Source organism: Ascaphus truei, chromosome 3, assembly GCF_040206685.1.
Source record: "Ascaphus truei isolate aAscTru1 chromosome 3, aAscTru1.hap1, whole genome shotgun sequence".
In the NCBI taxonomy this organism is placed as follows: Eukaryota; Metazoa; Chordata; class Amphibia; order Anura; family Ascaphidae; genus Ascaphus; species Ascaphus truei.
Genome location: NC_134485.1, coordinates 370,472,526 through 370,498,537, shown reverse-complemented (window position 1 = coordinate 370,498,537; position 26,012 = coordinate 370,472,526).

Here is a 26,012-nt window from a genome sequence, read left to right as displayed (position 1 = left end):
TAACAAGCAAACATAGGTATGTTATGTAATTCTTAGCTGTGACTGGACACAGTGGCGTCTATAGTGTTGTGACACACAAAGGGATAATAAAGTTTCCAAATTTATTCATGTATTGACAAACCAGCTGTTATGTATGCAAAGTCATATCCTTCTCGACTGTATGTGACAGGAATGGCTTTCTTACAATTACAGATGGAGCTTGAGATTGAAGAGAGAGTTGTGAGACAGAGAATACGACATGTACAGGATAGACAGGGGAGAGAGGAGAGAGAGGGGAGAGACGGTAGAGCAGTCAGAGCCGACATGTTAGGAGACGGCGACGCCAGGAGAGGGAGAGGGCACAGGGTAGACATGGTGCCACGTTCACGTGTGTACCGTCAAAGGACAATGTTGGACCAGCTGCCAGAGGACGAAATTAAAAAAAGATACCGTTTAAGTACCGTGGCTATATTGTCGTTATACGAAGAGATAAGAGAGGACATTGATTTTATTAGTGCCAGAGGTCGTGCCGTCCCTGGCCTAGTTAAATTACTGTGTGCACTGCATTTCATGGGGTGAGCGTCATTTCAGACCACCGTTGCCATAGTAGGCGGTGTGTCCCAGTCTGCAGTTTCAAGGGGCTTCACACAAGTTATGCCTGCACTGACTAAACGTGCAAGCAAATATATTAAATTTCCTAGCACTGCAGCAGAGTGGGTTGACGTCAGAAATAAATTCTATAACATAGCTGGTGTCCCTTGTGTCATGGGTGCAATAGATTGTACTCATGTAGCGTTAACACCCCCCTCCTTACATGAACATGTCTATCGTAATAGGAAGCACTACCACTCTCTTAATGTACAAGTGGTATGTGATGCAAGTATGCGTATATGTAATGTAGTGGCAAAATTCCCTGGTTCTAGCCATGACTCTTCGATTTTAAGTAATTCCTCTGTGTATCATGCCTTTGAAGACGGTCGTTTCGCTAATGGCTGGCTGTTGGGTTAGTACCAATGTAACTCATTCTTGAATGTCTATGTAATTGGTATGTAGTTGAATAGCATATGAATTAATTGCATGTGTAGTAAATGTCACTGTCTGACAATCAAACATAGGCACCATGTCACACATATGTGTAACGTATTTGAGGCATGCAGACAGTGACATGCTCCAAACCGTCATCCACTTTAACATGTATGTTAACGGTGTGATACGTTCTACAAACATGGCATGTGTAAAGCATTGTTTTGTGACACTAACAGAAGTATAGACATGTAAGTAATCATATATACTGAACTTTAATTAGTGCCCTTTGTAAAACTAAATTGAATGATTTGTATCTCCCTGTAACTTTCCAAATGCACCTCAATGTACACAAACATATATCTATACATTGCATCCTACATGCAATGTACATGTTACGTAATAACCCTAAATGTAATGCAAGTACCACATACTTTTGTGGTTACTTTATATAGCATTGTGTGGCATACATATGTAATAACAACTTCACATGTTGTAATATTGACTTTTACATCTGAACTGCAGGTGACTCTGGATATGGTATCAGACCGTTAACACCATTACCAAATCCACAAACAGCAGCAGAGCAAAGGTACAATGGGGCACACATTGCAACAAGATCTGTGATCGAGAGGACTTTTGGGGTTCTGAAAAGCAGATTTCGATGCCTGTCACACGCTGGTGGGGCTCTGCAATATTCGCCCACAAAGGTATCTGACATTGTTATTGCATGCTGCATGTTGCACAATATTGCAATATCACATAATGTGCAACCCGACATACGAGACGTCAGTGAAGAAGAACACCCTGTTAATCCAGCTGGAGACAACGAACAAACAGCGAGTGGGGTAGAGACATGGTTGAATGTGATAAACAACTATTTTGCAGGTAAACATGTAGTGCACTGTAGTACGCAACACATATCAACAGCACTGCTGGTAGATGACACGTTTAATGTTTTAATGGTGTTGTTTCTTTAGGATAATGAAGTTTCTTCGCAACAGCATTCAATTAAGGTCTGTTTGTGGAGAATGAGGTACGTACAGTCTGTCTTGTTATATGTGGTACTTGTCACACGTCACTACATGTGGAATAGTATAATCAATGTACAATGTGTAACTAACTGGCATAGCTCACTGTTGTTTTGAAGTGTGCTTGCGACATGTAATGTTACCATAATGTTCACCTAAAAAGTATATCTAACTATCTAAATAACACGTACTAAATAGTGGCTATTCTCATTATCAATTACCATTCGTCAACACAGATCGCAGTCGCTATGAACACAGGATATACTGTGTTACTGAGTGTTACTGTAAAGTGATAGTGCGTGACAGCATGGATGGCGTCACTGATGTCACACATACCTTGATGAAGAGGTTCTTTTGTCTCTTCTCGAGTACTAGTATGTATTACTTGAAAATGTTTTTTACTTATGCATTAGCAAGCACAATGGTGGAGTGCTACCTACGGATCATGTAGTTGTTTCAAAATTGTTGTTTGTCACATTAATATGTACATGATTTGTATGAATTAACGTATGAATGAGAATGTCATGTGCTAACGGAAAAGTATATGTGAATGGTACACATGTGCCTGCCGTGGAAGTAGGTAAACAGCATTGCTGTCATCAACATGGACAGGCAAGTTTGTAACTTTCAGGGCCCTTAAAGGGGTGCCGGTATGCACAGCAGTATTTGCATGTGCCAGCCAGGGTATAGATAAACTGTACAATTGGGGAGGTTAGGGGTGGTAGCGAAAGTTGAGTACACCAGCACAATTGTTTGTTTCTATATTGATAAAGTTATGCATTTCTATTGTACACAGGGCCATCACATGCACAGTAAAATAGCAGCGGAAACAAACAATAGTACATATCAGCTGGCGTTACGGATATCTTTTATGTTAAATAAAGATACTGGTGAAGTACATATTTCAAAATGTGCGTGATGTGTTAGCACACGCCGTTAAAATTATGCTATTGCAGTGTTAAGATGAGTAGTGCATACCCCTTACAGGTCAAAAAACATTGTGACCTTCATTCAGATGGCTGCCAAACTTGCAGCCGCACGATCATGGCGTGGCAGCATATTTTTACAACTGGCTCCGTTACTGACATGTAGGACAGTAGTTCCAATTTTTGTGCTCCCTTCTATGGATCAGTATGGGCAACGGAGCAATGGAAATGCGAAATTGCAGTACCTTCGTTAGGTTACGGCAACTATGGTGTTAATGTGCCATACAGTGGGTCACGCACATTGCAAATGTTAACACAGCTATACACACTGTCACAGCATAACACAAGGCGTACATAAATGTGTACATTCTGTACCATGAACCAATGTTTTATAAATAAGTGCACAACATGCACTGGTATTAAAGGAAATGAAGTGTTCTTGTGTATATGAACATCATCGACCTAACATGAGGCAGACGCCAAAGTACCTATGTGATGAGTTGCCCACATAACATAGACCCCTTGCTATGCGAAGAACATGCACACATTACAAAATTTCTGTTACAGTGCTGTGAAATTTTATTAAACCGTTAGCTTTCAATTCTTTCATTAATCAGAAACTGCACACTGGAAGGAACCATTGCATCATGTGGTACATATTTAAAAAGTGCGCTATTCATTTACAGTTGCAAATTAATATGTGGTGTTAGTTTCACAGTTAAAAATATGTTGTCCACAAACACTACAAATAAACAATGTTAGGATGTGCAAAAACATAACTTTCAAATGAAGCCGTAAATTATTAGTAGCAGACAGGTATTACACCTTGAAAAAGAACGCTGTGACGTTCGAAACGCGTTGGATGGGTCTTTTGTCACATTAAAGTGCCCTTTTAATCATTTTCTGTTTTGGGTCCTTCCTGCTCCGTTTGTGCTGGTGCGCTTTTGGTCTCCTTTTTCCTGTATTGCATATTTGTAGCTGCACAGCCTGCCTACCTACTACCAGGATGTGAGTATTGCTTATTTTCAGGGGAACCTGCCGATGAGACTGAGAGTGAGTGGGCTTGCACCATCTACCACCTGTCTTCAGGAGGATAGTACCCATACTATTACACATTAAGTACTATGTTATTTATGAGTACCCTGGTTTAGTGGTTTGGCTTATTTTTGTTCAGTACACCTGCATTTGCGCGCTTCAGCTATTTTCTACACAGGTATTACACCTAAAGGAAAATGTTATATAGGCATGACCTGATTTTAACAACTTAGGTTTCGCTGGTCCCAAAAAACACAGCTATGTCAGGAAACAGGAACAGAAACGCTGTTACCGCAACATCTACGTCATAAGTCGTTTAAGCAATACAATTAAGTAATCTAAAGTGCACTTGTTAACTGCAGAAAAAATGAAACAGCAACCGTTTGAGAACATTAACATTCAGTCACACCAAAACCTTGTTACAATACCCAAATACAACAAATACATGATAAAAACTGCTGTTATCACAACGTTACCATAAACTCCCATTCTCTGTAGACTTGCAACCATTCAGCTAACTAAAGGAAATGTGTGCAACCAACAGTAGTAGTTAGCACCATTGTGCAATATACACCTTATACACAGTACTGTACTGTATGTGCTGTGCATTTTTCGTACAAGTATGTACGTTTTTTAGTGCTAGACATATGTTACGTTGAACATGAAGGGCATGTACATCAAGAGAGTAACATATGAATAGTACTTCATAATCAAGTTTCACTATGAGGTGGAAAAATGTTCAGTGACTATGACAAACATGTGGAAGTATTAATCAAAGAGCGTGAGGAAACGTTATGATAGCAAAGTAAAGCAAAGTAACTAGTATAGCAAAGTAAATAGTAATAACAACGAGGCCGATTCACTAAGCTCCGTTAAGTGGCTTTAAGAGCGCTAAGTACCCTTTAAGCCCGATAAAGCTGCATTGCGATTCACAAAGCAGTGATAACGGCGCATTTATCGGTCTTATTAGGTATTTTTTTTGCCCTCTGCGCAAAATGCGCACGATCAGCCTATTGCGCTGATTTTTGCCAGTACTACCGATTCACTAAGCAGCGCTAAGTGAATCGGCCTTAAAAAATTACAAAATTTCTGTTACAGTGCTGTGAAATTTTATTAAACCGTTAGCTTTCAATTCTTTCATTAATCAGAAACTGCACACTGGAAGGAACCATTGCATCATGTGGTACATATTTAAAAAGTGCGCTATTCATTTACAGTTGCAAATTAATATGTGGTGTTAGTTTCACAGTTAAAAATATGTTGTCCACAAACACTACAAATAAACAATGTTAGGATGTGCAAAAACATAACTTTCAAATGAAGCCGTAAATTATTAGTAGCAGACAGGTATTACACCTTGAAAAAGAACGCTGTGACGTTCGAAACGCGTTGGATGGGTCTTTTGTCACATTAAAGTGCCCTTTTAATCATTTTCTGTTTTGGGTCCTTCCTGCTCCGTTTGTGCTGGTGCGCTTTTGGTCTCCTTTTTCCTGTATTGCATATTTGTAGCTGCACAGCCTGCCTACCTACTACCAGGATGTGAGTATTGCTTATTTTCAGGGGAACCTGCCGATGAGACTGAGAGTGAGTGGGCTTACACCATCTACCACCTGTCTTCAGGAGGATAGTACCCATACTATTACACATTAAGTACTATGTTATTTATGAGTACCCTGGTTTAGTGGTTTGGCTTATTTTTGTTCAGTACACCTGCATTTGCGCGCTTCAGCTATTTTCTACACAGGTATTACACCTAAAGGAAAATGTTATATAGGCATGACCTGATTTTAACAACTTAGGTTTCGCTGGTCCCAAAAAACACAGCTATGTCAGGAAACAGGAACAGAAACGCTGTTACCGCAACATCTACGTCATAAGTCGTTTAAGCAATACAATTAAGTAATCTAAAGTGCACTTGTTAACTGCAGAAAAAATGAAACAGCAACCGTTTGAGAACATTAACATTCAGTCACACCAAAACCTTGTTACAATACCCAAATACAACAAATACATGATAAAAACTGCTGTTATCACAACGTTACCATAAACTCCCATTCTCTGTAGACTTGCACAATATGCAACCATTCAGCTAACTAAAGGAAATGTGTGCAACCAACAGTAGTAGTTAGCACCATTGTGCAATATACACCTTATACACAGTACTGTAAGTGATGTGCATTTTTCGTACAAGTATGTACGTTTTTTAGTGCTAGACATATGTTACGTTGAACATGAAGGGCATGTACATCAAGAGAGTAACATATGAATAGTACTTCATAATCAAGTTTCACTATGAGGTGGAAAAATGTTCAGTGACTATGACAAACATGTGGAAGTATTAATCAAAGAGCGTGAGGAAACGTTATGATAGCAAAGTAAAGCAAAGTAACTAGTATAGCAAAGTAAATAGTAATAACAACGAGGCCGATTCACTAAGCTCCGTTAAGTGGCTTTAAGAGCGCTAAGTACCCTTTAAGCCCGATAAAGCTGCATTGCGATTCACAAAGCAGTGATAACGGCGCATTTATCGGTCTTATTAGGTATTTTTTTTGCCCTCTGCGCAAAATGCGCACGATCAGCCTATTGCGCTGATTTTTGCCAGTACTACCGATTCACTAAGCAGCGCTAAGTGAATCGGCCTTAAAAAATTACAAAATTTCTGTTACAGTGCTGTGAAATTTTATTAAACCGTTAGCTTTCAATTCTTTCATTAATCAGAAACTGCACACTGGAAGGAACCATTGCATCATGTGGTACATATTTAAAAAGTGCGCTATTCATTTACAGTTGCAAATTAATATGTGGTGTTAGTTTCACAGTTAAAAATATGTTGTCCACAAACACTACAAATAAACAATGTTAGGATGTGCAAAAACATAACTTTCAAATGAAGCCGTAAATTATTAGTAGCAGACAGGTATTACACCTTGAAAAAGAACGCTGTGACGTTCGAAACGCGTTGGATGGGTCTTTTGTCACATTAAAGTGCCCTTTTAATCATTTTCTGTTTTGGGTCCTTCCTGCTCCGTTTGTGCTGGTGCGCTTTTGGTCTCCTTTTTCCTGTATTGCATATTTGTAGCTGCACAGCCTGCCTACCTACTACCAGGATGTGAGTATTGCTTATTTTCAGGGGAACCTGCCGATGAGACTGAGAGTGAGTGGGCTTGCACCATCTACCACCTGTCTTCAGGAGGATAGTACCCATACTATTACACATTAAGTACTATGTTATTTATGAGTACCCTGGTTTAGTGGTTTGGCTTATTTTTGTTCAGTACACCTGCATTTGCGCGCTTCAGCTATTTTCTACACAGGTATTACACCTAAAGGAAAATGTTATATAGGCATGACCTGATTTTAACAACTTAGGTTTCGCTGGTCCCAAAAAACACAGCTATGTCAGGAAACAGGAACAGAAACGCTGTTACCGCAACATCTACGTCATAAGTCGTTTAAGCAATACAATTAAGTAATCTAAAGTGCACTTGTTAACTGCAGAAAAAATGAAACAGCAACCGTTTGAGAACATTAACATTCAGTCACACCAAAACCTTGTTACAATACCCAAATACAACAAATACATGATAAAAACTGCTGTTATCACAACGTTACCATAAACTCCCATTCTCTGTAGACTTGCACAATATGCAACCATTCAGCTAACTAAAGGAAATGTGTGCAACCAACAGTAGTAGTTAGCACCATTGTGCAATATACACCTTATACACAGTACTGTAAGTGCTGTGCATTTTTCGTACAAGTATGTACGTTTTTTAGTGCTAGACATATGTTACGTTGAACATGAAGGGCATGTACATCAAGAGAGTAACATATGAATAGTACTTCATAATCAAGTTTCACTATGAGGTGGAAAAATGTTCAGTGACTATGACAAACATGTGGAAGTATTAATCAAAGAGCGTGAGGAAACGTTATGATAGCAAAGTAAAGCAAAGTAACTAGTATAGCAAAGTAAATAGTAATAACAACGAGGCCGATTCACTAAGCTCCGTTAAGTGGCTTTAAGAGCGCTAAGTACCCTTTAAGCCCGATAAAGCTGCATTGCGATTCACAAAGCAGTGATAACGGCGCATTTATCGGTCTTATTAGGTATTTTTTTTGCCCTCTGCGCAAAATGCGCACGATCAGCCTATTGCGCTGATTTTTGCCAGTACTACCGATTCACTAAGCAGCGCTAAGTGAATCGGCCTTAAAAAATTACAAAATTTCTGTTACAGTGCTGTGAAATTTTATTAAACCGTTAGCTTTCAATTCTTTCATTAATCAGAAACTGCACACTGGAAGGAACCATTGCATCATGTGGTACATATTTAAAAAGTGCGCTATTCATTTACAGTTGCAAATTAATATGTGGTGTTAGTTTCACAGTTAAAAATATGTTGTCCACAAACACTACAAATAAACAATGTTAGGATGTGCAAAAACATAACTTTCAAATGAAGCCGTAAATTATTAGTAGCAGACAGGTATTACACCTTGAAAAAGAACGCTGTGACGTTCGAAACGCGTTGGATGGGTCTTTTGTCACATTAAAGTGCCCTTTTAATCATTTTCTGTTTTGGGTCCTTCCTGCTCCGTTTGTGCTGGTGCGCTTTTGGTCTCCTTTTTCCTGTATTGCATATTTGTAGCTGCACAGCCTGCCTACCTACTACCAGGATGTGAGTATTGCTTATTTTCAGGGGAACCTGCCGATGAGACTGAGAGTGAGTGGGCTTGCACCATCTACCACCTGTCTTCAGGAGGATAGTACCCATACTATTACACATTAAGTACTATGTTATTTATGAGTACCCTGGTTTAGTGGTTTGGCTTATTTTTGTTCAGTACACCTGCATTTGCGCGCTTCAGCTATTTTCTACACAGGTATTACACCTAAAGGAAAATGTTATATAGGCATGACCTGATTTTAACAACTTAGGTTTCGCTGGTCCCAAAAAACACAGCTATGTCAGGAAACAGGAACAGAAACGCTGTTACCGCAACATCTACGTCATAAGTCGTTTAAGCAATACAATTAAGTAATCTAAAGTGCACTTGTTAACTGCAGAAAAAATGAAACAGCAACCGTTTGAGAACATTAACATTCAGTCACACCAAAACCTTGTTACAATACCCAAATACAACAAATACATGATAAAAACTGCTGTTATCACAACGTTACCATAAACTCCCATTCTCTGTAGACTTGCACAATATGCAACCATTCAGCTAACTAAAGGAAATGTGTGCAACCAACAGTAGTAGTTAGCACCATTGTGCAATATACACCTTATACACAGTACTGTAAGTGCTGTGCATTTTTCGTACAAGTATGTACGTTTTTTAGTGCTAGACATATGTTACGTTGAACATGAAGGGCATGTACATCAAGAGAGTAACATATGAATAGTACTTCATAATCAAGTTTCACTATGAGGTGGAAAAATGTTCAGTGACTATGACAAACATGTGGAAGTATTAATCAAAGAGCGTGAGGAAACGTTATGATAGCAAAGTAAAGCAAAGTAACTAGTATAGCAAAGTAAATAGTAATAACAACGAGGCCGATTCACTAAGCTCCGTTAAGTGGCTTTAAGAGCGCTAAGTACCCTTTAAGCCCGATAAAGCTGCATTGCGATTCACAAAGCAGTGATAACGGCGCATTTATCGGTCTTATTAGGTATTTTTTTTGCCCTCTGCGCAAAATGCGCACGATCAGCCTATTGCGCTGATTTTTGCCAGTACTACCGATTCACTAAGCAGCGCTAAGTGAATCGGCCTTAAAAAATTACAAAATTTCTGTTACAGTGCTGTGAAATTTTATTAAACCGTTAGCTTTCAATTCTTTCATTAATCAGAAACTGCACACTGGAAGGAACCATTGCATCATGTGGTACATATTTAAAAAGTGCGCTATTCATTTACAGTTGCAAATTAATATGTGGTGTTAGTTTCACAGTTAAAAATATGTTGTCCACAAACACTACAAATAAACAATGTTAGGATGTGCAAAAATATAACTTTCAAATGAAGCCGTAAATTATTAGTAGCAGACAGGTATTACACCTTGAAAAAGAACGCTGTGACGTTCGAAACGCGTTGGATGGGTCTTTTGTCACATTAAAGTGCCCTTTTAATCATTTTCTGTTTTGGGTCCTTCCTGCTCCGTTTGTGCTGGTGCGCTTTTGGTCTCCTTTTTCCTGTATTGCATATTTGTAGCTGCACAGCCGCCTACCTACTACCAGGATGTGAGTATTGCTTATTTTCAGGGGAACCTGCCGATGAGACTGAGAGTGAGTGGGCTTGCACCATCTACCACCTGTCTTCAGGAGGATAGTACCCATACTATTACACATTAAGTACTATGTTATTTATGAGTACCCTGGTTTAGTGGTTTGGCTTATTTTTGTTCAGTACACCTGCATTTGCGCGCTTCAGCTATTTTCTACACAGGTATTACACCTAAAGGAAAATGTTATATAGGCATGACCTGATTTTAACAACTTAGGTTTCGCTGGTCCCAAAAAACACAGCTATGTCAGGAAACAGGAACAGAAACGCTGTTACCGCAACATCTACGTCATAAGTCGTTTAAGCAATACAATTAAGTAATCTAAAGTGCACTTGTTAACTGCAGAAAAAATGAAACAGCAACCGTTTGAGAACATTAACATTCAGTCACACCAAAACCTTGTTGCAATACCCAAATACAACAAATACATGATAAAAACTGCTGTTATCACAACGTTACCATAAACTCCCATTCTCTGTAGACTTGCACAATATGCAACCATTCAGCTAACTAAAGGAAATGTGTGCAACCAACAGTAGTAGTTAGCACCATTGTGCAATATACACCTTATACACAGTACTGTAAGTGCTGTGCATTTTTCGTACAAGTATGTACGTTTTTTAGTGCTAGACATATGTTACGTTGAACATGAAGGGCATGTACATCAAGAGAGTAACATATGAATAGTACTTCATAATCAAGTTTCACTATGAGGTGGAAAAATGTTCAGTGACTATGACAAACATGTGGAAGTATTAATCAAAGAGCGTGAGGAAACGTTATGATAGCAAAGTAAAGCAAAGTAACTAGTATAGCAAAGTAAATAGTAATAACAACGAGGCCGATTCACTAAGCTCCGTTAAGTGGCTTTAAGAGCGCTAAGTACCCTTTAAGCCCGATAAAGCTGCATTGCGATTCACAAAGCAGTGATAACGGCGCATTTATCGGTCTTATTAGGTATTTTTTTTGCCCTCTGCGCAAAATGCGCACGATCAGCCTATTGCGCTGATTTTTGCCAGTACTACCGATTCACTAAGCAGCGCTAAGTGAATCGGCCTTAAAAAATTACAAAATTTCTGTTACAGTGCTGTGAAATTTTATTAAACCGTTAGCTTTCAATTCTTTCATTAATCAGAAACTGCACACTGGAAGGAACCATTGCATCATGTGGTACATATTTAAAAAGTGCGCTATTCATTTACAGTTGCAAATTAATATGTGGTGTTAGTTTCACAGTTAAAAATATGTTGTCCACAAACACTACAAATAAACAATGTTAGGATGTGCAAAAACATAACTTTCAAATGAAGCCGTAAATTATTAGTAGCAGACAGGTATTACACCTTGAAAAAGAACGCTGTGACGTTCGAAACGCGTTGGATGGGTCTTTTGTCACATTAAAGTGCCCTTTTAATCATTTTCTGTTTTGGGTCCTTCCTGCTCCGTTTGTGCTGGTGCGCTTTTGGTCTCCTTTTTCCTGTATTGCATATTTGTAGCTGCACAGCCGCCTACCTACTACCAGGATGTGAGTATTGCTTATTTTCAGGGGAACCTGCCGATGAGACTGAGAGTGAGTGGGCTTGCACCATCTACCACCTGTCTTCAGGAGGATAGTACCCATACTATTACACATTAAGTACTATGTTATTTATGAGTACCCTGGTTTAGTGGTTTGGCTTATTTTTGTTCAGTACACCTGCATTTGCGCGCTTCAGCTATTTTCTACACAGGTATTACACCTAAAGGAAAATGTTATATAGGCATGACCTGATTTTAACAACTTAGGTTTCGCTGGTCCCAAAAAACACAGCTATGTCAGGAAACAGGAACAGAAACGCTGTTACCGCAACATCTACGTCATAAGTCGTTTAAGCAATACAATTAAGTAATCTAAAGTGCACTTGTTAACTGCAGAAAAAATGAAACAGCAACCGTTTGAGAACATTAACATTCAGTCACACCAAAACCTTGTTGCAATACCCAAATACAACAAATACATGATAAAAACTGCTGTTATCACAACGTTACCATAAACTCCCATTCTCTGTAGACTTGCACAATATGCAACCATTCAGCTAACTAAAGGAAATGTGTGCAACCAACAGTAGTAGTTAGCACCATTGTGCAATATACACCTTATACACAGTACTGTAAGTGCTGTGCATTTTTCGTACAAGTATGTACGTTTTTTAGTGCTAGACATATGTTACGTTGAACATGAAGGGCATGTACATCAAGAGAGTAACATATGAATAGTACTTCATAATCAAGTTTCACTATGAGGTGGAAAAATGTTCAGTGACTATGACAAACATGTGGAAGTATTAATCAAAGAGCGTGAGGAAACGTTATGATAGCAAAGTAAAGCAAAGTAACTAGTATAGCAAAGTAAATAGTAATAACAACGAGGCCGATTCACTAAGCTCCGTTAAGTGGCTTTAAGAGCGCTAAGTACCCTTTAAGCCCGATAAAGCTGCATTGCGATTCACAAAGCAGTGATAACGGCGCATTTATCGGTCTTATTAGGTATTTTTTTTGCCCTCTGCGCAAAATGCGCACGATCAGCCTATTGCGCTGATTTTTGCCAGTACTACCGATTCACTAAGCAGCGCTAAGTGAATCGGCCTTAAAAAATTACAAAATTTCTGTTACAGTGCTGTGAAATTTTATTAAACCGTTAGCTTTCAATTCTTTCATTAATCAGAAACTGCACACTGGAAGGAACCATTGCATCATGTGGTACATATTTAAAAAGTGCGCTATTCATTTACAGTTGCAAATTAATATGTGGTGTTAGTTTCACAGTTAAAAATATGTTGTCCACAAACACTACAAATAAACAATGTTAGGATGTGCAAAAACATAACTTTCAAATGAAGCCGTAAATTATTAGTAGCAGACAGGTATTACACCTTGAAAAAGAACGCTGTGACGTTCGAAACGCGTTGGATGGGTCTTTTGTCACATTAAAGTGCCCTTTTAATCATTTTCTGTTTTGGGTCCTTCCTGCTCCGTTTGTGCTGGTGCGCTTTTGGTCTCCTTTTTCCTGTATTGCATATTTGTAGCTGCACAGCCTGCCTACCTACTACCAGGATGTGAGTATTGCTTATTTTCAGGGAACCTGCCGATGAGACTGAGAGTGAGTGGGCTTGCACCATCTACCACCTGTCTTCAGGAGGATAGTACCCATACTATTACACATTAAGTACTATGTTATTTATGAGTACCCTGGTTTAGTGGTTTGGCTTATTTTTGTTCAGTACACCTGCATTTGCGCGCTTCAGCTATTTTCTACACAGGTATTACACCTAAAGGAAAATGTTATATAGGCATGACCTGATTTTAACAACTTAGGTTTCGCTGGTCCCAAAAAACACAGCTATGTCAGGAAACAGGAACAGAAACGCTGTTACCGCAACATCTACGTCATAAGTCGTTTAAGCAATACAATTAAGTAATCTAAAGTGCACTTGTTAACTGCAGAAAAAATGAAACAGCAACCGTTTGAGAACATTAACATTCAGTCACACCAAAACCTTGTTACAATACCCAAATACAACAAATACATGATAAAAACTGCTGTTATCACAACGTTACCATAAACTCCCATTCTCTGTAGACTTGCACAATATGCAACCATTCAGCTAACTAAAGGAAATGTGTGCAACCAACAGTAGTAGTTAGCACCATTGTGCAATATACACCTTATACACAGTACTGTAAGTGCTGTGCATTTTTCGTACAAGTATGTACGTTTTTTAGTGCTAGACATATGTTACGTTGAACATGAAGGGCATGTACATCAAGAGAGTAACATATGAATAGTACTTCATAATCAAGTTTCACTATGAGGTGGAAAAATGTTCAGTGACTATGACAAACATGTGGAAGTATTAATCAAAGAGCGTGAGGAAACGTTATGATAGCAAAGTAAAGCAAAGTAACTAGTATAGCAAAGTAAATAGTAATAACAACGAGGCCGATTCACTAAGCTCCGTTAAGTGGCTTTAAGAGCGCTAAGTACCCTTTAAGCCCGATAAAGCTGCATTGCGATTCACAAAGCAGTGATAACGGCGCATTTATCGGTCTTATTAGGTATTTTTTTTGCCCTCTGCGCAAAATGCGCACGATCAGCCTATTGCGCTGATTTTTGCCAGTACTACTGATTCACTAAGCAGCGCTAAGTGAATCGGCCTTAAAAAATTACAAAATTTCTGTTACAGTGCTGTGAAATTTTATTAAACCGTTAGCTTTCAATTCTTTCATTAATCAGAAACTGCACACTGGAAGGAACCATTGCATCATGTGGTACATATTTAAAAAGTGCGCTATTCATTTACAATTGCAAATTAATATGTGGTGTTAGTTTCACAGTTAAAAATATGTTGTCCACAAACACTACAAATAAACAATGTTAGGATGTGCAAAAACATAACTTTCAAATGAAGCCGTAAATTATTAGTAGCAGACAGGTATTACACCTTGAAAAAGAACGCTGTGACGTTCGAAACGCGTTGGATGGGTCTTTTGTCACATTAAAGTGCCCTTTTAATAATTTTCTCTTTTGGGTCCTTCCTGCTCCGTTTGTGCTGGTGCGCTTTTGGTCTCCTTTTTCCTGTATTGCATATTTGTAGCTGCACAGCCTGCCTACCTACTACCAGGATGTGAGTATTGCTTATTTTCAGGGGAACCTGCCGATGAGACTGAGAGTGAGTGGGCTTGCACCATCTACCACCTGTCTTCAGGAGGATAGTACCCATACTATTACACATTAAGTACTATGTTATTTATGAGTACCCTGGTTTAGTGGTTTGGCTTATTTTTGTTCAGTACACCTGCATTTGCGCGCTTCAGCTATTTTCTACACAGGTATTACACCTAAAGGAAAATGTTATATAGGCATGACCTGATTTTAACAACTTAGGTTTCGCTGGTCCCAAAAAACACAGCTATGTCAGGAAACAGGAACAGAAACGCTGTTACCGCAACATCTACGTCATAAGTCGTTTAAGCAATACAATTAAGTAATCTAAAGTGCACTTGTTAACTGCAGAAAAAATGAAACAGCAACCGTTTGAGAACATTAACATTCAGTCACACCAAAACCTTGTTACAATACCCAAATACAACAAATATATGATAAAAACTGCTGTTATCACAACGTTACCATAAACTCCCATTCTCTGTAGACTTGCACAATATGCAACCATTCAGCTAACTAAAGGAAATGTGTGCAACCAACAGTAGTAGTTAGCACCATTGTGCAATATACACCTTATACACAGTACTGTAAGTGCTGTGCATTTTTCGTACAAGTATGTACGTTTTTTAGTGCTAGACATATGTTACGTTGAACATGAAGGGCATGTACATCAAGAGAGTAACATATGAATAGTACTTCATAATCAAGTTTCACTATGAGGTGGAAAAATGTTCAGTGACTATGACAAACATGTGGAAGTATTAATCAAAGAGCGTGAGGAAACGTTATGATAGCAAAGTAAAGCAAAGTAACTAGTATAGCAAAGTAAATAGTAATAACAACGAGGCCGATTCACTAAGCTCCGTTAAGTGGCTTTAAGAGCGCTAAGTACCCTTTAAGCCCGATAAAGCTGCATTGCGATTCACAAAGCAGTGATAACGGCGCATTTATCGGTCTTATTAGGTATTTTTTTTGCCCTCTGCGCAAAATGCGCACGATCAGCCTATTGCGCTGATTTTTGCCAGTACTACCGATTCACTAAGCAGCGCTAAGTGAATCGGCCTTAAAAAATTACAAAATTTCTGTTACAGTGCTGTGAAATTTTATTAAACCGTTAGCTTTCAATTCTTTCATTAATCAGAAACTGCACACTGGAAGGAACCATTGCATCATGTGGTACATATTTAAAAAGTGCGCTATTCATTTACAGTTGCAAATTAATATGTGGTGTTAGTTTCACAGTTAAAAATATGTTGTCCACAAACACTACAAATAAACAATGTTAGGATGTGCAAAAACATAACTTTCAAATGAAGCCGTAAATTATTAGTAGCAGACAGGTATTACACCTTGAAAAAGAACGCTGTGACGTTCGAAACGCGTTGGATGGGTCTTTTGTCACATTAAAGTGCCCTTTTAATCATTTTCTGTTTTGGGTCCTTCCTGCTCCGTTTGTGCTGGTGCGCTTTTGGTCTCCTTTTTCCTGTATTGCATATTTGTAGCTGCACAGCCTGCCTACCTACTACCAGGATGTGAGTATTGCTTATTTTCAGGGGAACCTGCCGATGAGACTGAGAGTGAGTGGGCTTGCACCATCTACCACCTGTCTTCAGGAGGATAGTACCCATACTATTACACATTAAGTACTATGTTATTTATGAGTACCCTGGTTTAGTGGTTTGGCTTATTTTTGTTCAGTACACCTGCATTTGCGCGCTTCAGCTATTTTCTACACAGGTATTACACCTAAAGGAAAATGTTATATAGGCATGACCTGATTTTAACAACTTAGGTTTCGCTGGTCCCAAAAAACACAGCTATGTCAGGAAACAGGAACAGAAACGCTGTTACCGCAACATCTACGTCATAAGTCGTTTAAGCAATACAATTAAGTAATCTAAAGTGCACTTGTTAACTGCAGAAAAAATGAAACAGCAACCGTTTGAGAACATTAACATTCAGTCACACCAAAACCTTGTTGCAATACCCAAATACAACAAATACATGATAAAAACTGCTGTTATCACAACGTTACCATAAACTCCCATTCTCTGTAGACTTGCACAATATGCAACCATTCAGCTAACTAAAGGAAATGTGTGCAACCAACAGTAGTAGTTAGCACCATTGTGCAATATACACCTTATACACAGTACTGTAAGTGCTGTGCATTTTTCGTACAAGTATGTACGTTTTTTAGTGCTAGACATATGTTACGTTGAACATGAAGGGCATGTACATCAAGAGAGTAACATATGAATAGTACTTCATAATCAAGTTTCACTATGAGGTGGAAAAATGTTCAGTGACTATGACAAACATGTGGAAGTATTAATCAAAGAGCGTGAGGAAACGTTATGATAGCAAAGTAAAGCAAAGTAACTAGTATAGCAAAGTAAATAGTAATAACAACGAGGCCGATTCACTAAGCTCCGTTAAGTGGCTTTAAGAGCGCTAAGTACCCTTTAAGCCCGATAAAGCTGCATTGCGATTCACAAAGCAGTGATAACGGCGCATTTATCGGTCTTATTAGGTATTTTTTTTGCCCTCTGCGCAAAATGCGCACGATCAGCCTATTGCGCTGATTTTTGCCAGTACTACCGATTCACTAAGCAGCGCTAAGTGAATCGGCCTTAAAAAATTACAAAATTTCTGTTACAGTGCTGTGAAATTTTATTAAACCGTTAGCTTTCAATTCTTTCATTAATCAGAAACTGCACACTGGAAGGAACCATTGCATCATGTGGTACATATTTAAAAAGTGCGCTATTCATTTACAGTTGCAAATTAATATGTGGTGTTAGTTTCACAGTTAAAAATATGTTGTCCACAAACACTACAAATAAACAATGTTAGGATGTGCAAAAACATAACTTTCAAATGAAGCCGTAAATTATTAGTAGCAGACAGGTATTACACCTTGAAAAAGAACGCTGTGACGTTCGAAACGCGTTGGATGGGTCTTTTGTCACATTAAAGTGCCCTTTTAATCATTTTCTGTTTTGGGTCCTTCCTGCTCCGTTTGTGCTGGTGCGCTTTTGGTCTCCTTTTTCCTGTATTGCATATTTGTAGCTGCACAGCCTGCCTACCTACTACCAGGATGTGAGTATTGCTTATTTTCAGGGGAACCTGCCGATGAGACTGAGAGTGAGTGGGCTTGCACCATCTACCACCTGTCTTCAGGAGGATAGTACCCATACTATTACACATTAAGTACTATGTTATTTATGAGTACCCTGGTTTAGTGGTTTGGCTTATTTTTGTTCAGTACACCTGCATTTGCACGCTTCAGCTATTTTCTACACAGGTATTACACCTAAAGGAAAATGTTATATAGGCATGACCTGATTTTAACAACTTAGGTTTCGCTGGTCCCAAAAAACACAGCTATGTCAGGAAACAGGAACAGAAACGCTGTTACCGCAACATCTACGTCATAAGTCGTTTAAGCAATACAATTAAGTAATCTAAAGTGCACTTGTTAACTGCAGAAAAAATGAAACAGCAACCGTTTGAGAACATTAACATTCAGTCACACCAAAACCTTGTTACAATACCCAAATACAACAAATATATGATAAAAACTGCTGTTATCACAACGTTACCATAAACTCCCATTCTCTGTAGACTTGCACAATATGCAACCATTCAGCTAACTAAAGGAAATGTGTGCAACCAACAGTAGTAGTTAGCACCATTGTGCAATATACACCTTATACACAGTACTGTAAGTGCTGTGCATTTTTCGTACAAGTATGTACGTTTTTTAGTGCTAGACATATGTTACGTTGAACATGAAGGGCATGTACATCAAGAGAGTAACATATGAATAGTACTTCATAATCAAGTTTCACTATGAGGTGGAAAAATGTTCAGTGACTATGACAAACATGTGGAAGTATTAATCAAAGAGCGTGAGGAAACGTTATGATAGCAAAGTAAAGCAAAGTAACTAGTATAGCAAAGTAAATAGTAATAACAACGAGGCCGATTCACTAAGCTCCGTTAAGTGGCTTTAAGAGCGCTAAGTACCCTTTAAGCCCGATAAAGCTGCATTGCGATTCACAAAGCAGTGATAACGGCGCATTTATCGGTCTTATTAGGTATTTTTTTTGCCCTCTGCGCAAAATGCGCACGATCAGCCTATTGCGCTGATTTTTGCCAGTACTACCGATTCACTAAGCAGCGCTAAGTGAATCGGCCTTAAAAAATTACAAAATTTCTGTTACAGTGCTGTGAAATTTTATTAAACCGTTAGCTTTCAATTCTTTCATTAATCAGAAACTGCACACTGGAAGGAACCATTGCATCATGTGGTACATATTTAAAAAGTGCGCTATTCATTTACAGTTGCAAATTAATATGTGGTGTTAGTTTCACAGTTAAAAATATGTTGTCCACAAACACTACAAATAAACAATGTTAGGATGTGCAAAAACATAACTTTCAAATGAAGCCGTAAATTATTAGTAGCAGACAGGTATTACACCTTGAAAAAGAACGCTGTGACGTTCGAAACGCGTTGGATGGGTCTTTTGTCACATTAAAGTGCCCTTTTAATCATTTTCTGTTTTGGGTCCTTCCTGCTCCGTTTGTGCTGGTGCGCTTTTGGTCTCCTTTTTCCTGTATTGCATATTTGTAGCTGCACAGCCTGCCTACCTACTACCAGGATGTGAGTATTGCTTATTTTCAGGGGAACCTGCCGATGAGACTGAGAGTGAGTGGGCTTGCACCATCTACCACCTGTCTTCAGGAGGATAGTACCCATACTATTACACATTAAGTACTATGTTATTTATGAGTACCCTGGTTTAGTGGTTTGGCTTATTTTTGTTCAGTACACCTGCATTTGCGCGCTTCAGCTATTTTCTACACAGGTATTACACCTAAAGGAAAATGTTATATAGGCATGACCTGATTTTAACAACTTAGGTTTCGCTGGTCCCAAAAAACACAGCTATGTCAGGAAACAGGAACAGAAACGCTGTCACCGTAACATCTACGTCATAAGTCGTTTAAGCAATACAATTAAGTAATCTAAAGTGCACTTGTTAACTGCAGAAAAAATGAAACAGCAACCGTTTGAGAACATTAACATTCAGTCACACCAAAACCTTGTTGCAATACCCAAATACAACAAATACATGATAAAAACTGCTGTTATCACAACGTTACCATAAACTCCCATTCTCTGTAGACTTGCACAATATGCAACCATTCAGCTAACTAAAGGAAATGTGTGCAACCAACAGTAGTAGTTAGCACCATTGTGCAATATACACCTTATACACAGTACTGTAAGTGCTGTGCATTTTTCGTACAAGTATGTACGTTTTTTAGTGCTAGACATATGTTACGTTGAACATGAAGGGCATGTACATCAAGAGAGTAACATATGAATAGTACTTCATAATCAAGTTTCACTATGAGGTGGAAAAATGTTCAGTGACTATGACAAACATGTGGAAGTATTAATCAAAGAGCGTGAGGAAACGTTATGATAGCAAAGTAAAGCAAAGTAACTAGTATAGCAAAGTAAATAGTAATAACAACGAGGCCGATTCACTAAGCTCCGTTAAGTGGCTTTAAGAGCGCTAAGTACCCTTTAAGCCCGATAAAGCTGCATTGCGATTCACAAAGCAGTGATAACGGCGCATTTATCGGTCTTATTAGGTATTTTTTTTGCCCTCTGCGCAAAATGCGCACGATCAGCCTATTGCGCTGATTTTTGCCAGTACTACCGATTCACTAAGCAGCGCTAAGTGAATCGGCCTTAAAAAATTACAAAATTTCTGTTACAGTGCTGTGAAATTTTATTAAACCGTTAGCTTTCAATTCTTTCATTAATCAGAAACTGCACACTGGAAGGAACCATTGCATCATGTGGTACATATTTAAAAAGTGCGCTATTCATTTACAGTTGCAAATTAATATGTGGTGTTAGTTTCACAGTTAAAAATATGTTGTCCACAAACACTACAAATAAACAATGTTAGGATGTGCAAAAACATAACTTTCAAATGAAGCCGTAAATTATTAGTAGCAGACAGGTATTACACCTTGAAAAAGAACGCTGTGACGTTCGAAACGCGTTGGATGGGTCTTTTGTCACATTAAAGTGCCCTTTTAATCATTTTCTGTTTTGGGTCCTTCCTGCTCCGTTTGTGCTGGTGCGCTTTTGATCTCCTTTTTCCTGTATTGCATATTTGTAGCTGCACAGCCTGCCTACCTACTACCAGGATGTGAGTATTGCTTATTTTCAGGGGAACCTGCCGATGAGACTGAGAGTGAGTGGGCTTGCACCATCTACCACCTGTCTTCAGGAGGATAGTACCCATACTATTACACATTAAGTACTATGTTATTTATGAGTACCCTGGTTTAGTGGTTTGGCTTATTTTTGTTCAGTACACCTGCATTTGCGCGCTTCAGCTATTTTCTACACAGGTATTACACCTAAAGGAAAATGTTATATAGGCATGACCTGATTTTAACAACTTAGGTTTCGCTGGTCCCAAAAAACACAGCTATGTCAGGAAACAGGAACAGAAACGCTGTTACCGCAACATCTACGTCATAAGTCGTTTAAGCAATACAATTAAGTAATCTAAAGTGCACTTGTTAACTGCAGAAAAAATGAAACAGCAACCGTTTGAGAACATTAACATTCAGTCACACCAAAACCTTGTTACAATACCCAAATACAACAAATATATGATAAAAACTGCTGTTATCACAACGTTACCATAAACTCCCATTCTCTGTAGACTTGCACAATATGCAACCATTCAGCTAACTAAAGGAAATGTGTGCAACCAACAGTAGTAGTTAGCACCATTGTGCAATATACACCTTATACACAGTACTGTAAGTGCTGTGCATTTTTCGTACAAGTATGTACGTTTTTTAGTGCTAGACATATGTTATGTTGAACATGAAGGGCATGTACATCAAGAGAGTAACATATGAATAGTACTTCATAATCAAGTTTCACTATGAGGTGGAAAAATGTTCAGTGACTATGACAAACATGTGGAAGTATTAATCAAAGAGCGTGAGGAAACGTTATGATAGCAAAGTAAAGCAAAGTAACTAGTATAGCAAAGTAAATAGTAATAACAACGAGGCCGATTCACTAAGCTCCGTTAAGTGGCTTTAAGAGCGCTAAGTACCCTTTAAGCCCGATAAAGCTGCATTGCGATTCACAAAGCAGTGATAACGGCGCATTTATCGGTCTTATTAGGTATTTTTTTTGCCCTCTGCGCAAAATGCGCACGATCAGCCTATTGCGCTGATTTTTGCCAGTACTACCGATTCACTAAGCAGCGCTAAGTGAATCGGCCTTAAAAAATTACAAAATTTCTGTTACAGTGCTGTGAAATTTTATTAAACCGTTAGCTTTCAATTCTTTCATTAATCAGAAACTGCACACTGGAAGGAACCATTGCATCATGTGGTACATATTTAAAAAGTGCGCTATTCATTTACAGTTGCAAATTAATATGTGGTGTTAGTTTCACAGTTAAAAATATGTTGTCCACAAACACTACAAATAAACAATGTTAGGATGTGCAAAAACATAACTTTCAAATGAAGCCGTAAATTATTAGTAGCAGACAGGTATTACACCTTGAAAAAGAACGCTGTGACGTTCGAAACGCGTTGGATGGGTCTTTTGTCACATTAAAGTGCCCTTTTAATCATTTTCTGTTTTGGGTCCTTCCTGCTCCGTTTGTGCTGGTGCGCTTTTGGTCTCCTTTTTCCTGTATTGCATATTTGTAGCTGCACAGCCTGCCTACCTACTACCAGGATGTGAGTATTGCTTATTTTCAGGGGAACCTGCCGATGAGACTGAGAGTGAGTGGGCTTGCACCATCTACCACCTGTCTTCAGGAGGATAGTACCCATACTATTACACATTAAGTACTATGTTATTTATGAGTACCCTGGTTTAGTGGTTTGGCTTATTTTTGTTCAGTACACCTGCATTTGCGCGCTTCAGCTATTTTCTACACAGGTATTACACCTAAAGGAAAATGTTATATAGGCATGACCTGATTTTAACAACTTAGGTTTCGCTGGTCCCAAAAAACACAGCTATGTCAGGAAACAGGAACAGAAACGCTGTCACCGTAACATCTACGTCATAAGTCGTTTAAGCAATACAATTAAGTAATCTAAAGTGCACTTGTTAACTGCAGAAAAAATGAAACAGCAACCGTTTGAGAACATTAACATTCAGTCACACCAAAACCTTGTTGCAATACCCAAATACAACAAATACATGATAAAAACTGCTGTTATCACAACGTTACCATAAACTCCCATTCTCTGTAGACTTGCACAATATGCAACCATTCAGCTAACTAAAGGAAATGTGTGCAACCAACAGTAGTAGTTAGCACCATTGTGCAATATACACCTTATACACAGTACTGTAAGTGCTGTGCATTTTTCGTACAAGTATGTACGTTTTTTAGTGCTAGACATATGTTACGTTGAACATGAAGGGCATGTACATCAAGAGAGTAACATATGAATAGTACTTCATAATCAAGTTTCACTATGAGGTGGAAAAATGTTCAGTGACTATGACAAACATGTGGAAGTATTAATCAAAGAGCGTGAGGAAACGTTATGATAGCAAAGTAAAGCAAAGTAACTAGTATAGCAAAGTAAATAGTAATAACAACGAGGCCGATTCACTAAGCTCCGTTAAGTGGCTTTAAGAGCGCTAAGTACCCTTTAAGCCCGATAAAGCTGCATTGCGATTCACAAAGCAGTGATAACGGCGCATTTATCGGTCTTATTAGGTATTTTTTTTGCCCTCTGCGCAAAATGCGCACGATCAGCCTATTGCGCTGATTTTTGCCAGTACTACCGATTCACTAAGCAGCGCTAAGTGAATCGGCCTTAAAAAATTACAAAATTTCTGTTACAGTGCTGTGAAATTTTATTAAACCGTTAGCTTTCAATTCTTTCATTAATCAGAAACTGCACACTGGAAGGAACCATTGCATCATGTGGTACATATTTAAAAAGTGCGCTATTCATTTACAGTTGCAAATTAATATGTGGTGTTAGTTTCACAGTTAAAAATATGTTGTCCACAAACACTACAAATAAACAATGTTAGGATGTGCAAAAACATAACTTTCAAATGAAGCCGTAAATTATTAGTAGCAGACAGGTATTACACCTTGAAAAAGAACGCTGTGACGTTCGAAACGCGTTGGATGGGTCTTTTGTCACATTAAAGTGCCCTTTTAATCATTTTCTGTTTTGGGTCCTTCCTGCTCCGTTTGTGCTGGTGCGCTTTTGGTCTCCTTTTTCCTGTATTGCATATTTGTAGCTGCACAGCCTGCCTACCTACTACCAGGATGTGAGTATTGCTTATTTTCAGGGGAACCTGCCGATGAGACTGAGAGTGAGTGGGCTTGCACCATCTACCACCTGTCTTCAGGAGGATAGTACCCATACTATTACACATTAAGTACTATGTTATTTATGAGTACCCTGGTTTAGTGGTTTGGCTTATTTTTGTTCAGTACACCTGCATTTGCGCGCTTCAGCTATTTTCTACACAGGTATTACACCTAAAGGAAAATGTTATATAGGCATGACCTGATTTTAACAACTTAGGTTTCGCTGGTCCCAAAAAACACAGCTATGTCAGGAAACAGGAACAGAAACGCTGTTACCGCAACATCTACGTCATAAGTCGTTTAAGCAATACAATTAAGTAATCTAAAGTGCACTTGTTAACTGCAGAAAAAATGAAACAGCAACCGTTTGAGAACATTAACATTCAGTCACACCAAAACCTTGTTGCAATACCCAAATACAACAAATACATGATAAAAACTGCTGTTATCACAACGTTACCATAAACTCCCATTCTCTGTAGACTTGCACAATATGCAACCATTCAGCTAACTAAAGGAAATGTGTGCAACCAACAGTAGTAGTTAGCACCATTGTGCAATATACACCTTATACACAGTACTGTAAGTGCTGTGCATTTTTCGTACAAGTATGTACGTTTTTTAGTGCTAGACATATGTTACGTTGAACATGAAGGGCATGTACATCAAGAGAGTAACATATGAATAGTACTTCATAATCAAGTTTCACTATGAGGTGGAAAAATGTTCAGTGACTATGACAAACATGTGGAAGTATTAATCAAAGAGCGTGAGGAAACGTTATGATAGCAAAGTAAAGCAAAGTAACTAGTATAGCAAAGTAAATAGTAATAACAACGAGGCCGATTCACTAAGCTCCGTTAAGTGGCTTTAAGAGCGCTAAGTACCCTTTAAGCCCGATAAAGCTGCATTGCGATTCACAAAGCAGTGATAACGGCGCATTTATCGGTCTTATTAGGTATTTTTTTTGCCCTCTGCGCAAAATGCGCACGATCAGCCTATTGCGCTGATTTTTGCCAGTACTACCGATTCACTAAGCAGCGCTAAGTGAATCGGCCTTAAAAAATTACAAAATTTCTGTTACAGTGCTGTGAAATTTTATTAAACCGTTAGCTTTCAATTCTTTCATTAATCAGAAACTGCACACTGGAAGGAACCATTGCATCATGTGGTACATATTTAAAAAGTGCGCTATTCATTTACAGTTGCAAATTAATATGTGGTGTTAGTTTCACAGTTAAAAATATGTTGTCCACAAACACTACAAATAAACAATGTTAGGATGTGCAAAAACATAACTTTCAAATGAAGCCGTAAATTATTAGTAGCAGACAGGTATTACACCTTGAAAAAGAATGCTGTGACGTTCGAAACGCGTTGGATGGGTCTTTTGTCACATTAAAGTGCCCTTTTAATAATTTTCTGTTTTGGGTCCTTCCTGCTCCGTTTGTGCTGGTGCGCTTTTGGTCTCCTTTTTCCTGTATTGCATATTTGTAGCTGCACAGCCTGCCTACCTACTACCAGGATGTGAGTATTGCTTATTTTCAGGGGAACCTGCCGATGAGACTGAGAGTGAGTGGGCTTGCACCATCTACCACC